Raw genomic sequence first — 16,124 nt, 5'->3', positions numbered from 1 at the left:
GTGTGCCGGCAAAAAAAAAAAGATACAAGATGAAAGAAATTGCTTGCCGGCTGAAAAAAAAAAAATGATCCGGCTGAAAAGAAATTGCTTGCCGGCTAAAAAAAATATGATCCGGCTGAAGATAGTTTGCCGGCTGAAATAATAATAATAATAATAAGAATATTTGTCCGGCTGAAAACATGCCACCGAACTGAATCCGCTCGATGTTCGATCGATCGAGCCGGCTGCGCCGGTGCCGGCTGGGCGGGCTGTCCTTAACTCGGCTGGGGCTGGGTCTGTTTGGTTGGTCGCTCGACTCCGCTCGTACCGGTTCCGCCTGTCCAGGCCGGCTGGGAATGGGATGAGTGGAGCCTGCACCGACTGAACCAGCCCGAGCGCGTTTAGTCGCCCGTCCGGCTGAACCTGAGCAGCCGGAATCTGCATCGACTCGTACATCTGCAGCGCGTTTGGTAGCTTGGCCGGCTGGAGTCAAGCCGGCTGAGGCCATCAGCCATCGACACTTCCCCCCGCGCGCGAATCGGCCACCCCGAGAGACACTCGGGGGCTGTCCCCTCTCACACCGGCTGCGCCTCCGCACCTCTTCCGGCTGCGCCTTCGCCCTCTTCCGGCCGCGCTTGCACCGGCTCGCCTGCCGGCTGCGCCCCTCAGCGCCACCCGCAGCGCGTTTGATGGCTTGGCCGGACGGAGCCAAGCCGGCTGAGGCCACCAGCCACTCCCTCGCCTCTACGGCTTCAACAACTCGTCATCACTATCGAGATCAACCCTACATCGAAAACAAAATGTAAGTATCGTTGAGTAACTCTTCGCACCGCTGCTCAGCCGGGTAACCCGAGTTACACTCGGGGGCTACCCCCTCTTCCGCCGCACTTCGCTGCTTAACCCCGGACCGACTCAACTCGTCCCGGGGGCTCGCCGGTTGGTCCAAAATGCTCTATCCCACAGACGGCTTAGTAGTGTGTACGGTACCAAAGGCCCACTCTTCGACTCAGCTGTTGTCCGCAACCCGGCTTCATGGCTAGCAAGAGCAAAAGCTGGAGGTCGCCTCACATGAACAACGTCCAAAGAGAGATCACCTTGGGCATCCCGGCCTTCGCCGATGTAGCTCGAATGAGTCCGCCCCTCAAAGTCTAAGTGCGTGCGCTCCACTTTGCGGCCCACTCTTGACCTAGCTACAGACCGCAATCCGGCTGTATGGCTGGCAAGAGAAAAAAGCCAAAGAGCGGGGGGGACATGAAAATGACTCCAGGGGGCTCGGACGAAACCGAGCCAACATCCCTCTACATAAAGCTAGCACTGCTAAGGCTGCACATATTATATGTCTTTACTGACTAACTTTGTCTCTTATATGACTATCTCCGATGGACTTCGTCGAGTTGGCGGACACAGAGTCCACCTTGCCAGCGGCCCAGAGCCCACGAGCTGGCGGTCCTTAGCGACCACTTCCGGGTGCTCTTCAGCACGAGCCGGCGGACACAGAGTCCACCTTGCCAGCGGCCCAGAGCCCTCGAGCTGGCGGTCCTACGCGACCCCTTCCGGGTGCTCTTCGGCACGAGCCGGCGGACACAGAGTCCACCTTGCCAGCGGCCCAGAGCCCTCGAGCTGGCGGTCCTTAGCGACCACTTCCGGGTGCTCTTCAGCACGAGCCGGCGGACACAGAGTCCACCTTGCCAGCGGCCCAGAGCCCTCGAGCTGGCGGTCCTTAGCGACCACTTCCGGGTGCTCTTCAGCACGAGCCGGCGGACACAGAGTCCACCTTGCCGCCGGCCCGAGCCCTCGAGCTGGCGGTCCTTAGCGACCACTACCGGGTGCTCTTCAGCACGAGCCGGCGGACACCGCGTCCACCTTGCCAGCGGCCCAGAGCCTTCGAGCTGGCGGTCATCATCGACCACTTCCGGGTGCTCTTCAGCACGAGCCGGCGGACACAGAGTCCACCTTGCCAGCGGCCCAGAGCCCTCGAGCTGGCGGTCCTTAGCGACCACTTCCGGGTGCTCTTCAGCACGAGCCGGCGGACACAGAGTCCACCTTGCCAGCGGCCCAGAGCCCTCGAGCTGGCGGTCCTTAGCGACCACTTCCGGGTGCTCTTCAGCACGAGCCGGCGGACACCGCGTCCACCTTGCCAGCGGCCCAGAGCCTTCGAGCTGGCGGTCATCAGCGACCACTTCCGGGTGCTCTTCAGCACGAGCCGGCGGACACAGAGTCCACCTTGCCAGCGGCCCAGAGCCTTCGAGCTGGCGGTCATCAGCGACCACTTCCGGGTGCTCTTCAGCACGAGCCGGCGGACACAGAGTCCACCTTGCCAGCGGCCCAGAGCCTTCAAGCTGGCGGTCATCAGCGACCACTTCCGGGTGCTCTTCAGCACGAGCCGGCGGACACAGAGTCCACCTTGCCAGCGGTCCAGAGCCTTCGAGCTGGCGGTCCTTAGCGACCACTTCCGGGTGCTCTTCAGCACGAGCCGGCGGACACCGAGTCCACCTTGCCAGCGGCCCAGAGCCTTCGAGCTGGCGGTCCTCAGCGACCACTTCCGGGTGCTCTTCAGCACGAGCCGGCGGACACCGAGTCCACCTTGCCAGCGGCCCAGAGCCTTCGAGCTGGCGGTCCTCAGCGACCACTTCCGGGTGCTCTTCAGCACGAGCCGGCGGACACCGAGTCCTTCGCCGCTTCGTCCGACTGCGACTTCGTCGCCTCGTCCGGCTGCACCTTCGCTGCCTCGTCCGGCTGCGTCTCGTCCGGCTGCGCCTTCGCCGCCTCGTCCGGCCGCGCCTTCGCCGCCTCGTCCGGCTGCGCCTCGTCCGGCTGCGCCTTCGCCGTCTCGTCCGGCTGCGCCTCGTCCGACTGCGACTTCGTCGCCTCGTCCGGCTGCGCCTTGTCCGGCTGCGACCTCGCCGCCTCGTCGGCTGCGCCTTCGTCGCCTCGCCGGCTGCGACTTGTCGCCTCGTCGGCTGCGCCTCATCCGGCTACACCCTCGCCGTCTTATCCGGCTGCGCCTTGTCCGGCTGCGACCGTCGCCTCGTCGGCTGCGCCTTCGCCGCCTCGTCGGCTGCGCCTTGTCCGGCTGCGACCTTGCCGCCTCGTCAGCTGCGCCTTCGTCGCCTCGCCGGCCGCGCCTTCGCCGCCTCGTCGGCCTCGTCCGGCTGCGCCTCGTCCGGCTGCGACTTCGTCGCCTCGTCCGGTTGTGCCTCGTCCGGCTGCGCCTCGTCCGGCTGCGACTTCGTCGCCTTGTCCGGCTGCGCCTTCGCCGCCATCGTCCTGGCTGCGCCTCGTCGGCTGCGCCCTGTCTAGCTGCGCCCTCGCCGCATTGTCCGGCCGCGCCTTCGCCGCCTCGTCCGGCTGCGACCGTCGCCTCGTCCGGCTGCGCCTTGTCCGGCTGCGACCTCGCCGCCTCGTCCGGCTGCGCCTTCGTCGCCTCGCCCGGCCGCGCCTTCGCCGCCTCGTCCGGCTGCGACTTCGTCGCCTCGTCCGGCTGCGCCTTGTCCGGCTGCGCCCTCGGCGCCTCGCCCGGCCGCGCCTTCGCCGCCTCGTCCGGCCGCGCCTTCGCCGCCTCGTCCGGCCGCGCCTTCGCCGCCTCGGCCGGCCGCGCCGTCGCCGCCTCGTCCGGCTGCGCCTTGTCCGGCTGCGACCTCGCCCGGCCGCGCCTTCGCCGCCTCGTCCGGCTGCGACCGTCGCCTCGTCGGCTGCGCCTCGTCCGGCAGCGACGTCGCCGCCTCGTCCGGCTGCGCCTTCGCCGGCTCCCCCGGCCGCGCCTGCGCCGCCTCGTCGGCTGCGACCCGTCGCCTCGTCGGCTGCGCCTTGTCCGGCTGCGACCTCGCCGCCTCGTCGGCTGCGCCTTCGTCGCCTCGCCGGCCGCGCCTTCGCCGCCTCGTCCGGCCGCGCCTTCGCCGCCTCGTCGGCTGCGCCTTGTCCGCTGCGACCTCGCCCGGCCGCGCCTTCGCCACCTCGTCCGGCTGCGCCTCGCATGGCCGCGCCTTGTCCGGCTGCGCCTTCGTCGCCTCGTCCGGCCGCGCCTTCGTCGCCTCGCCCGGCCGCGCCTTCGCCGCCTCGTCCGGCCGCGCCTTCGCCGCCTCGTCGGCTGCGCCTCGTCCGGCCGCGCCTTGTCGGCTGCGCCTTCGTCGCCTCGTCGGCCGCGCCTTCGCCGCCTCGCCCCGCCGCGCCTTCGCCGCCTCGTCCGGCCGCGCCGCCGCCGCCTCGTCCGGCTGCGCCATCGCCGCCTCGTCCAGCTGCGCCTCGTCCGGTTGCGCCTTGTCCGGCTGCGACCTCGCCGCCTCGTCCGGCTGCGCCTTCGTCGCCTCGCCCGGCCGCGCCTTCGCCGCCTCGTCCGGCTGCGCCTCGTCCGGCCGCGCCTTGTCCGGCTGCGCCTTCGTCGCCTCGTCGGCCGCGCCTTCGCCGCCGCCTCGCCCCGCGCGCCTTCGCCGCCTCGTCGGCCGCGCCTTCGCCGCCTCGTCCGGCTGCGCCATCGCCGCCTCGTCCAGCTGCGCCTCGTCCGGCTGCGCCTCGTCCGGCTGCGCCTCGTCCGGCTGCGCCTTCGCCGCCTTGTACCGGTTGCGCCTTCGCCGCCATGTTCCGGCTGCGTCCCCGCCATCATCCGGCTGCGCCTCCGCCATGTCTTTGCGGCACCGTACCGCTTTCGGCAGCGCCACGCCATGGTCTACATCGACATCGCCATCATCATCTACATCATCAACATCGCGTTCGGGACCCTCCCCGCGACTCGACTGCAATTCGAGTCCCACGCAGGCTCGGGGGCTAATGTCGGGGGGATGACCCCCGGTATGGCAAAGTCCTAGAGTTTACGAGCGCGCAGCACTTCGCGGATCAAGAAAACATGCCACGGGTCAAAAGATATGAAGCAAAGAAGAAAATAAAAGGAGAACCTTGCACTGGGCCGGCTTCCGGCTCAGGCGGCCCATCCGGCTTCGTCCGGTCCGGCTCCCCCCGTGCAGCTGGGCCACCTCTTGTTTTGGCCGTTCTTGGCCCGTCCGGCTCCCGGCTTCCCTGGGCTGCATCCGGCTGGGCTGATCCCGGGCCAGCTTCCGACTGGCGGGCCCTTGGCCGGCTCCTCCCTCCATCGCCCGACTGGGCCAGCGCGTTCCCTGGGCCGGAAGACGCCCCAGCGCTGGCCGGCTCGCTCGAGCGTGGCAGCTACCGGCTGCTGCAGCTCCTCACGTCCTTCGCTCGATCGTTCCAGGAGCATGCATGGCCGGCTCCCATGCATTCACCTGGCCGGCTCAATCATGCATGCAACAACCTCCTCCACGTGAAGACCAAGTAAATGGCCGGCTGACCAAGGCCATGCACGAGCCAGCTTCACCTATCCAACGATGGATCAAGTACGAGGCCCAACATTGTATTCCCTGGCTGGAGACAGCGATCGTACGAGAAGACAAGGCAACGTGCTACGTACAGGCTATCGATAGGCTCATGTAGAGCAATAGTGCTCCTGACTGTACACTGTAGCCTACAGTTGATGGGACCCCAGTAGTCATATCATGTACAGTGCATGCGGGCCACCACTTGTCCCCTGGGTGCCAGCCTTTATAAGGCACACCAGGGAGAGCCCTTCAGGCTAATGGCCAACAGGGCCATCGCTGCCTCCCTCTCTCAGCTCACATACGAGCAGCCGGCCAGGCTCTCTCCAAGCCGGCCAAGCTTCCTCTTAGCTCACAGTAGCTTCTTCCTCCTCAGGACAAATAGCTCAAGGAGCAACTATGTAACACCATATATTGTCATATACATCAGACATGCAGGAGTAGGGGTTTTACCTCCACCGTGAGGGCCCTGAACCTGGGTACATCACCGCGTGTTGTGTACCAATCCCGCATCCGGATACCGTCGACGCCCACACAGGAACCACCTCTCTTTAGCTACCCCGTAGCATATGCCGTGACGATACCACGACAATTCAAGACATTATACCAATTACCATATGTAGCATTTTCTGTTTCCAACCATATAACAATTAACGAAGCAGTTTCAACCTTCGCCATGAACATTAAAAGCTAAGAACACATGTTTTCATATGAACCAGCGGAGCGTGTCTCTCTCCCACACAAGCATTTATTCAGAGAATTAAAATAACAAAATGAAAATAAAAGCACACAGACGCTCCAAGTAAAGTACATAAGATGTGACAGAATAAAAATATAGTTTCACTAGAGGAACCTGATAATGTTGTCGATGAAGAAGGGGATGCCTTGGGCATCCCCAAGCTTAGATGCTTGAGTCTTCTTGAAATATGCAGGGATGAACCACCGGGGCATCCCCAAGCTTAGAGCTTTCACTCTCCTTGATCATATTGTATCATCCTCCTCTCTTGATCCTTGAAAACTTCCTCCACACCAAACTCAAAACAAACTCATTAGAGGGTTAGTGCATAATCAAAAATTCACATGTTCAGAGGTGACACAATCATTCTTAACACTTCTGGACATTGCACAAAGCTTCTGGAAGTTAATGGAACAAAGAAATCCATTCAACATAGCAAAAGAGGCAATGCGAAATAAAAGGCAGAATCTGTCAAAACAGAACAGTCCGTAAAGACGAATTTTTCTGGGGCACTAAACTTGCTCATATGAAAATGCTCAAATTGAATGAAAGTTGCGTACATATCTGAGGATCACGCTCGTAAATTGGCTTATTTTTCTGAGTTACCTATAGACGGGGCGACTCAAATTCGTGACAGACAGAAATCTGTTTCTGCGCAGTAATCCAAATCTAGTATCAACTCTACTATCAAAGACTTTACTTGGCACAACAATGCAATAAAATAAAGATAAGGAGAGGTTGCTACAGTAGTAACAACTTCCAAGACTCAAATATAAAACAAAAGTGCTGTAGTAAAACAAAAACATGGGTTATCTCCCAAGAAGTGCTTTCTTTATAGCCATTAAGATGGGCTCAGTAATTTTTATGATACACTCGCAAGAAATAAGAATTGAAGCAAAAGAGAGCATCAAAAAGCAAATTCAAAACACATTTAAGTATAACCCACTTCCTATGAAAAGGATTCTTGTAAATAAACAAGTTCATGAAGCATAATGCAACAAACATAGAAAGATAAAACAAGTGTAACTTCAAAAATTTCAGCATGTAGAGAGGTGTTTTAGTAACATAAAAATTTCTACAACCATATTTTCCTCTCTCATAATAATATCCAGTAGCATCATGAGCAAACTCAACAATATAACTATCAAGTAAAACATTCTTATCATGAGTCTCATGCATAAAATTATTACTACTCCCAACATAAGCATAGTCATTCTTATTAATTGTAGTGGGAGCAAATGCAACAAAGTAGCTATCATTATTATTCTTATCAAGTGTAGGAAGCATAGTATAATCATAATAAAATTTACTCTCCATAGTAGGTGGCACCAGAAGAACACTATCATTATAATCATCATAAATAGGAGGCAAAGTATCATCAAAGAAAATTTTCTCCTCAATTCTTGGGGGACTAAAAATATCATGCTCATCAAAACCAGCTTCCCCAAGCTTAGAATTTTCCATATCATTAGCGACAATGGTGTTCAAAGCGTTCATACTAATATGTTCCATAGGTTTTTTAATTTTCGCATCAAACCATCCATGTCTTAACTCAGGAAATAGATTAAAAAGCTCCATGTTGCTTTCCATTATGCCTTACTAGTGTTTAACAAGAAACAAAAAGATGCAATTGCAGGATCTAAAGGAAATAGCTTCGAGCACTCACCCAGAAAATAGCTTAGTTACCGAGATCCGGAGTGTGAGTGCCTTTTACCTTTCCTCTCCGGCAACGGCGCCAGAAAAGTGCTTGATGTCTACGCGCGCTTATATTCCTGTAGACAGTGTTGGGCCTCCAAGAGCAGAGGTTTGTAGAACAGCAGCAAGTTTCCCTTAAGTGGATCACCCAAGGTTTATCGAACTCAGGGAGGAAGAGGTCAAAGATATCCCTCTCAAGCAACCCTGCAATCACGATACAAGAAGTCTCTTGTGTCCCCAACACACCTAATACACTTGTCAGATGTATAGGTGCACTAGTTCAGCGAAGAGATAGTGAAATACAAGTGGTATGGATGAATATGAGTGGTAGTAACGGCACCAGAAAATAGCTTGCTGGTGTGCAGTTGATTGTGGTAATATTGCAGGAAGTAAAGATGCAGCAGAACAGTAAATAAGCGATGATTGCACTATTTGGAAACAAGGCCTAGGGATCATACTTTCACTAGTGGACACTCTCAACATTGATCACATAATAAAACCACTCTACACTCTCTTGTTGGATGATGAACACCATTAATTGTGTAGGACTACAAGAGCACCTCAATGCCGGAGTTAACAAGCTCCACAACATTCGATGTTTATATTTAAATAACCTTAGAGTGCATGATAGACCAACGCAATTATACCAAGTACTAACATAGCATGCACACTGTCACCGACAGACTATGAAAGGAGGAATAGATCACATCAATACCATCATAGTAATAGTTAACTTCATAATCTACAAGAGATCACAATCATAAACTACGCCAAGTACTACATGATGCACACACTGCCAACATTACATCATGGAGGAGGAATAGAGTACTTTAATAACATCACTAGAGTAGCACATAGATTATTAGTGATACAAAGCTCATCATATGAATCTCAATCATGTAAGGCAGCTCATGAGATCATTGTATTGAAGTACATGGGAGAGAGATTAACCACATAGCTACCGGTACAGCCCTTAGCCTCGAGGGAGAACTACTCCCTCCTCATGGGAGACATCAGCGTTGATGAAGATGGCGGTGGTGTCGATGGAGATGCCTTCCGGGGGCACTTCCCCATCCCGGCGGCGTGCCGGAACAGAGACTTCTGTCCCCCAGATCTTGGCTTCGCGATGGCGGCGGCTCTAGAAGGTTTCTCGTACCGTGGCTTATTCGTATCGAAGATTTAGGTCAGAAGGCTTCTTATAGGCGAAGAGTCGGAGTCGGAGGGCTGACGAGGCAGCCACACAACAGGGGGCGCGCCCCCCCTGGGCCGCGCCGCCCACACGTGTGGGGCCCACAGGGCTCCCCTCTGGTGCCTCTCCGGTGTTCTGGAAGCTTCGTGGAATTATAAGATGCTGGACGTTGATTTCGTCCAATTCCGAGAATATTTCCTTACTAGGATTTCTGAAACCAAAAACAGCAGAAAACAGGAACTGGCACTTCGGCATCTTGTCAATAGGTTAGTTCCGGAAAATGCATAATAATGACATAAAGTGTGTATAAAACATGTGTGTATCATCATAAAAGTACCATGGAACATAAGAAATTATCGATACGTTGGAGTCGTATCCGTATTCATTTTAATTCTCTTTCTCATTTGTAATATAACTCCATGTTGAATAATTAGAGTTGATTATTCTTATTCCAAATGTTTTAGAAGTTAGTATGAGGACTTGGCTTCATATTTGAGAAATTGGTCATTTGCACATGATTTTATGTGATTCCAATGTATTAGTGTTTTATAGTTTCTATTATAACCCCCTTTATTAAAGTTAATATTATCATTATAATTGAAAGTGTCTGAGTAGGTATTGGTTCCATCATGATTGATCTTGGTTACAAAGATAAATGGTTGATCACTACATATATGGTTTTAATTATGGGTTTTAGCACTAGGTGTTTCTTATGTTCAATTATTGAAGCATAAGGTTTAACTAATGAGCAATTCTAGGTTATAGAGATGATATGACATCATTTTGCATTGGCTAGGTTTACTCTCCCCAATGCATGATAAAATGGTTACTTGCTTAATATTACATGTGCTCCTTTAGTTACTAAGGATCTGAGAATTGGTTTTATCTTCTACCAATAGACTTCTATTATTATCCTTAATTTATCATTGAAGTAACTAGAGTGGTTATGGTTCTTTTTATAGTTAACTTTGGTTATAAGAATGAATGGTTCCTCACCATATAAAGTATAGAGTTGGACTCTAGAGTTTCTTATGTTACTTAATTGAAGAATAAGTGGAATATAGATAGGATTCTACTTATGATCACCAAGTGATTCACAAGTTAAGGTTGGGATATAAGTCTGGGTTTGCTTACTAGGGATCTCCCTATGATTTTATGTGATGGTATGTGCTTATCATATAAAGGTTTAAGCTTGTCCTTACATATCTTCAAAGATGATCATGTATTAGATATGATCCAATTATTCTTAATGTCTTCTTCAAGTTCTTAGGGTTTATGATCATTACTCAATTTATAAAGATCAAAGATTTGGCTTCCTAAAGTATTACTAGAATTATTTGGATATGGTTATACAAATTACCCTTCTCACTCCACAAGGACTTGGACTATAATCTAGGTTTCTACTCAAGGAATGATGATATGATTATTTGAGCATGTGGTCTTCCTAAGAATTCTACCTTGCTATCTTCTGTAGCTTGTTCTTCAGGAATTCTGATAAACCTGCATCTTGTGGCATGCCTCCACCTCCTAGCTGCTTCATCTTGATCCTAACTATTTTATGGGGTTGCTCAATGTGTTGGTTTTCTTGCATCATGGTGCAAGATGATGAAATGGATGAAGTGTGAGGCTTCCTTTTATAGGCTTGAGCAAGCTCTAATATCATGACACATAGGTGGGTGACTCTTGTTTTGATTTGATGAGTAAGGTGCTTGGTTGTCATGCTCTCATCCATAGCAATCCTTTAAGCATGAGGTGGCATAGCTTAGGATGCAAGCTATGTAGATATTTTCATCCTATGTGGCATTGGTATTATCCTCTCATGTGATTTATTTTTGGATAGCCAAGTGGCTTTTGTTACTAAATATATTGTGAATGATTTTATGCTTGTGGGTGAGTCACTATATCATATGGGATTGTATTATATGGTAATTGGGATCATAATGTCAAAGACAAGGGTTATACCCCAATTTTGAATGGTGATTGTTGATTTCACCAAGGCATGATCATATGAGTTTCAAAGTACTCATATTTTATTTTATTCAAATAGTTTGAACTATAATTCATAATGTAAACGAATTTAGTTTTGTGGTATTACACATATTTAATAAGTTATGATTAAAATCAGAATGTGTGGCTTTTATGCACTTAGGTCCTTGTGTTTCACCATATTTGGTAATAAGTTTTAAAGTGAATTCAATTGTACCTCAAGTGTGGTTTCTCAACTTTTAGGTGTTAATAACTTAGAGTTTGATTATTACCTATTTGATGGTTATAGACCTTTCCCATCTCTAGGGTTTAATGATAATCTTGTGTTGGTGTTGAGTTCAAGAACTTAGTTCAAGAATTACCATGAGGTTCATGGTAGGAATATTTATTTGCTAAAGACATGGAAAAGATAAGTTAAGAATGGTTTCTCCATTTTATTCTTAATTGATTTCCAATTTAATAGATGTTCATATGTTATGGAAAGGAATACCATGTTATGATCTTTTCAAACAATTGATGATTGATTAAAGTGTTTTTATGTTGGTGTTAGTTCCATTTGATCTAACCCCTTAGATCAAATCATCTCTACCCAAAACAAGGTTTTGGGAAAGGTCACCTTGAGGTTTATAGCGCTTGACTTGATGAGCTACTTCAATTCCACCAAGGTCAAGTGAAACTTCAGTTACTGTGACTGTTTTACTTTAAAGCGTGAAAATTCCCCGGATTTTCTATGCATGAATGCAATGCACACATCTGTTTCCTCTATTTTTGTAACCTCAAATCCTGGGATATTACAAGATCTTATGGTTAACGCGATATGTACGGCACTAGAATCACTAGACGACATTGGTGGTTAGTCCTAGATGATTAGTACTCTTGCAATGGAACCTCCACCAATCAACACATACCTTCCATTGCCAACCATATAGTCATATTCATACTTGTAAAAAAATATTTTGCTTTTCAATGTAAGAGTGAGAAGTATAGTACTTTGCATATAGTTTGATAAAAATAATCAAATGACATGAGCAAGCGATGAACTAGCCTTTCTTGACTGCAAGATTATGCAGGCAAAAGCTTCAATAGTGATAACTCCAAATTCTGAAATACCATCATCGTCCGGTAAGGACAATGTTTAAAAAACTGGCAAAGATGCTATAATGCATAGTATGAGATGCAATCGCCCCGAGCGTAGCCTAACCCTGATAATTTAGGATTGGGTGAGTTGTAAAGAATTCTTTAGGATGTGTTGCACTTTTAGAATGGTTCTCAAACAAGGTTCTTATTAGGGTTTAGTGATATTAATATCATAAACAAGTAATATAATGCATTATAACAACGATACACACAAGGAATAGTGGTTGAATAATAGGTAGAGAAAAATTGTTAGTTTTAAGTCTTATAGTGCATGGTTGATGATTACTTGTTATATTCCAAAAGAATAACTTTTGAAAAACTTGTTAATTAAGAAACAATAAGTAGTTCCAATAAGAACTATTTACTTCTATGATTTACTTGTGTATTTACTTCAAAAGAATAACTTTTGAAGAACATGTTGGATAAAGACCAAGAATTACTACAAGTAGGAGCTAAGTGCTTCTAGGGTTTACTATTGGGTTCATTTAGTTCATTATTAGGGACTAGTTGGGTTCGTAGTTAGAATGGGTCTATATGCAGCAAATATGGGCAGGTTTATTACTATGATTGATCATAGGGATTATATCAAGGATAGTTATCAAGGTGATGTTATGAGTTAAGCATTAGGGTTGACTATGACTTCTTATTGGCTTTCCTAAGTATTCACTAATCGTTCCTGAACTAAGTGGTTTATTATTGCTCAAGTAGGGTTTAGTTGAATAGGAGCATGTAAGGTGAATTGTTATCCAAGATTGATATTACTGTTGATCACCCTGGTTCTACTAGGGTATGATGGTTGAGGTGGATTCCAATGATGTGATACTAAGAATGGTGATTAATGGTGTTAATATGTGAATAACAAGTTAGGGTTTGCCCCTAATTGACACTAGTGGATCATACAAGGTTTATTCAAGAATGAAGACATGGAATGATGACTTCATGTGAGTTGGTTTTATTTTAGTGGAACATAAGCATGCATTCATTTGTTGCTTATTAAGGTTCTATAAGTAAAGGTGAAGTTCATATGATCACATGGGATAAACCCCTAGGGTTTTAGGATTGAAACTAATCTAGGGTGATCACATAAAATAATGAGATCAAGATTCTTGTTTATATTAGAACTAGGGTTTCTAAATTGTGATATCATTTTTAAAATGATAATTGGTAATGGAGTTGAAGTTATTAACTACTTTTAAATAAAATTAATAATAGATTTAACATTTTATTAATTTTAAATGATTTAATAATTAAGATAAATACTACTTAGGGTTTAATTTAGGAATTAGGGTTTTGTAATTGTTATTAAGTTTTAAAGTCATAACTTGTTCACTAAAAAGTTTAAGTAAATCAACAACTCTTGATTACAACAATAATATTAACTTTTTAATATTTTCTTGCTTTATTATTATTTAAAAAATGGGAAATGGTAAATTGCAAATTAGGGTTCTTAAAATACTACTAATATGAATAAAATATGATAAAGTAAAGGCATCTTATTATTTTCTTTATTTACTAATTAGTTATTATTTACTTTTTAAACTCAACTAATGAATAAATTTATTTGAATTAAGGATAAAAAAGGCATAAACAATAAAGGTCAAAATAACTGAATTTTTATTTTCACAAACATTTTCATATTATATTTTTATTGAATATAGTTTATTTTTTTGAGAATTTTGATATCTTATTTATATTTTTCCGAGCTAAATGAATTTTATTTATTTCTACAAAGTTTGAGCTATTTTCTAGTTTTTGAATTAAATCTAAAACTCTAAACATACCGATTCGTAACCTAGCTACGGACACTGACCAGTGGGTCCTAGGTACACGTCGACTACCACGCAGGCATGACCCAGTCAATGTTTACTGAGACCTTTGACTTCACCGGCGTTTAAACGTCGGCGGCCAGAGCACGGTGGAGCCGCTGATTTAGGGCTTCCCGGGACGCGTGTTTAAGTGCATCTAAACGAGCACAACAAGGCGAAGCTACTGGTGGTGGTGGTTCTCGCGGGGACTCACCGGAGCGTCGCCGGTGATGGGTACTGCGGTGGTGCTCTCCGGTGAAGTGGCTAAACGACGCTACAGATGATGTCAGGAAGAAGTAGAGGGGTCCAAAGGTGCGCCAACTCACCCTGAAGCGAATGGAGTGGTTGACGGAGGAAGTAGTCGCCGGAGACGATGAAGATTGACGATTTTCTGACGAACCCGAGGGAAAGGGAACGCCAAAATTCCCCCTCCTCCTGGCTCCCCTTGATGCTCTACTCCTCTAGGGTCCTCCACGCGGTCCGGCACATCTACTGAGCCACGCCATGGACTCTGGTGTGCTCCCAATCGACGGCGTCGTGCTCGACATCGGCGACCTGGCGCAGATGAATGTGAGAGATAGAGAGGTTCTGGGAAGAAATGGATGGGCGGTGAAAGATTAGGGTTGCAACGCGGAGCTCGCGCTGGTTTTATAGAGCTCGAGGTGATCTGGTTTATCGTCTCGCCGGCGGCACTGGCCGAGATGCAACGGCGATAGTGAGCAGCATTCGGGCGTGAATCTTGATGCGAAAGAGATAAGACGGACGCGAGAGGTATAGTGTGGAGTTCTAGAACCTCCTGCGGCGTCTAGGGCGTCCTTATCATTGTCGAGGACGTGGCCGAGATCCTCCTCTGCGATGTCGTCTCCGGAGAAGAAGAAGACGACCTCATGTTATAACGCGAAGCGGTACGCGGACTCGGGTTGGGCTGACTTCTACGCGAGGATGGGCCGATGAAGTGGTGCTGGTCATGGGCTGCTGCTGGGCTGCACGGCCAGGTAAGCCATGTAAGCCTCCTTTTCTTTTTCTCTCTTTTCTATTTTCTATTTTTATTTTCTATTTTAAATTTGTTATTTGAATTCAAATTGAATCTGGTTAATTTTGCAGGTTCTTAAATATTTGAATCTTAATAGAATTTGATCATTCTACATACTGCATAGTTGTGTTGTTCCAATAAGTATTTAATTTATGATTAAATTGATATATTCCGAGGTCATATAAAATAGATATGGACCTATGTGTTTATTTTAGTTCCTTTTTATTTAGGAACCAAAATATGTTTAAATGATTTGAAATTTTCTAACAGGTGCATGGTAAATATATTATTAGACTTAGCTAGGGTGCTTAACAATATTGATGGTTCACATATTTTAATTATGGTTAGAGTTTAAAATAAATGGTAATGAGGATGATATTGGATCATGATTTTATGTGGAGAATTATTTCTAAGGGTTTAAGAATATGATTGGATAAACTCTATTTAATAATCTTGCTTAGCAAATTCTAGTTTGAATTACTTAGAATAAATCCTAAGCTTATCATGGTTACTTCAATTGCTAAGGTGATGGTCCAAACTATGATATATTTTCCTATTTGGTCAACTAAACAAATTACTTGGAAAGAAAAAATATAATTGGATATTGGTTTCACTCTACTCACTTAAATAGCAATTTAAGCTTAAGTATAACTAGCTTGGTTTATACTTGTGATCTATGATACACAAGTTAGAACATATTATTTCATGTGGAGTGGATCCTATGTGAAATGGTTTAGGATTTTGGTGATGCTTCACTATTTGAAGTATAAATAGGCATGAGGTATGGCAGGGTTCTACTTATAATCCAAAGTGATACATGTATTGGATTTCAAATGTGGTTTTTAGTGGTGATCTACCTATCATTTCATGTGATGGATGGTATCTACTTATCACATAGGTTTATCTTATCATTGAACTCTACCATAGTTATACATTATACATGATCAACTAAATCATCACTAATCTCTCCGTATCATTCTTCTCATCACACTCAGCCAGATTCTTAGGGTTTATGATCATTACTCAATTAGTAATGATCAAAGTATTGGCCTTATAATGGTTCATTAGTGAAACATGGTTCTCCTCTCCAAGATCAAATTTTTTCTTGAACAACTAGGATTAGTACTACTCTAGTATTCTTGTATGGGCATGGCTATGGTTAGTATTATCACTTCTCTCACTTCTCAAATACATTGACACATCCTGGGGCTCTACTCAAAATATGATGATATGATCTTGT

This window comes from Lolium perenne, chromosome 4 (assembly GCF_019359855.2).
Source record: "Lolium perenne isolate Kyuss_39 chromosome 4, Kyuss_2.0, whole genome shotgun sequence".
NCBI lineage: Eukaryota > Viridiplantae > Streptophyta > Magnoliopsida > Poales > Poaceae > Lolium > Lolium perenne.
This window is presented reverse-complemented; position numbering follows the sequence as displayed.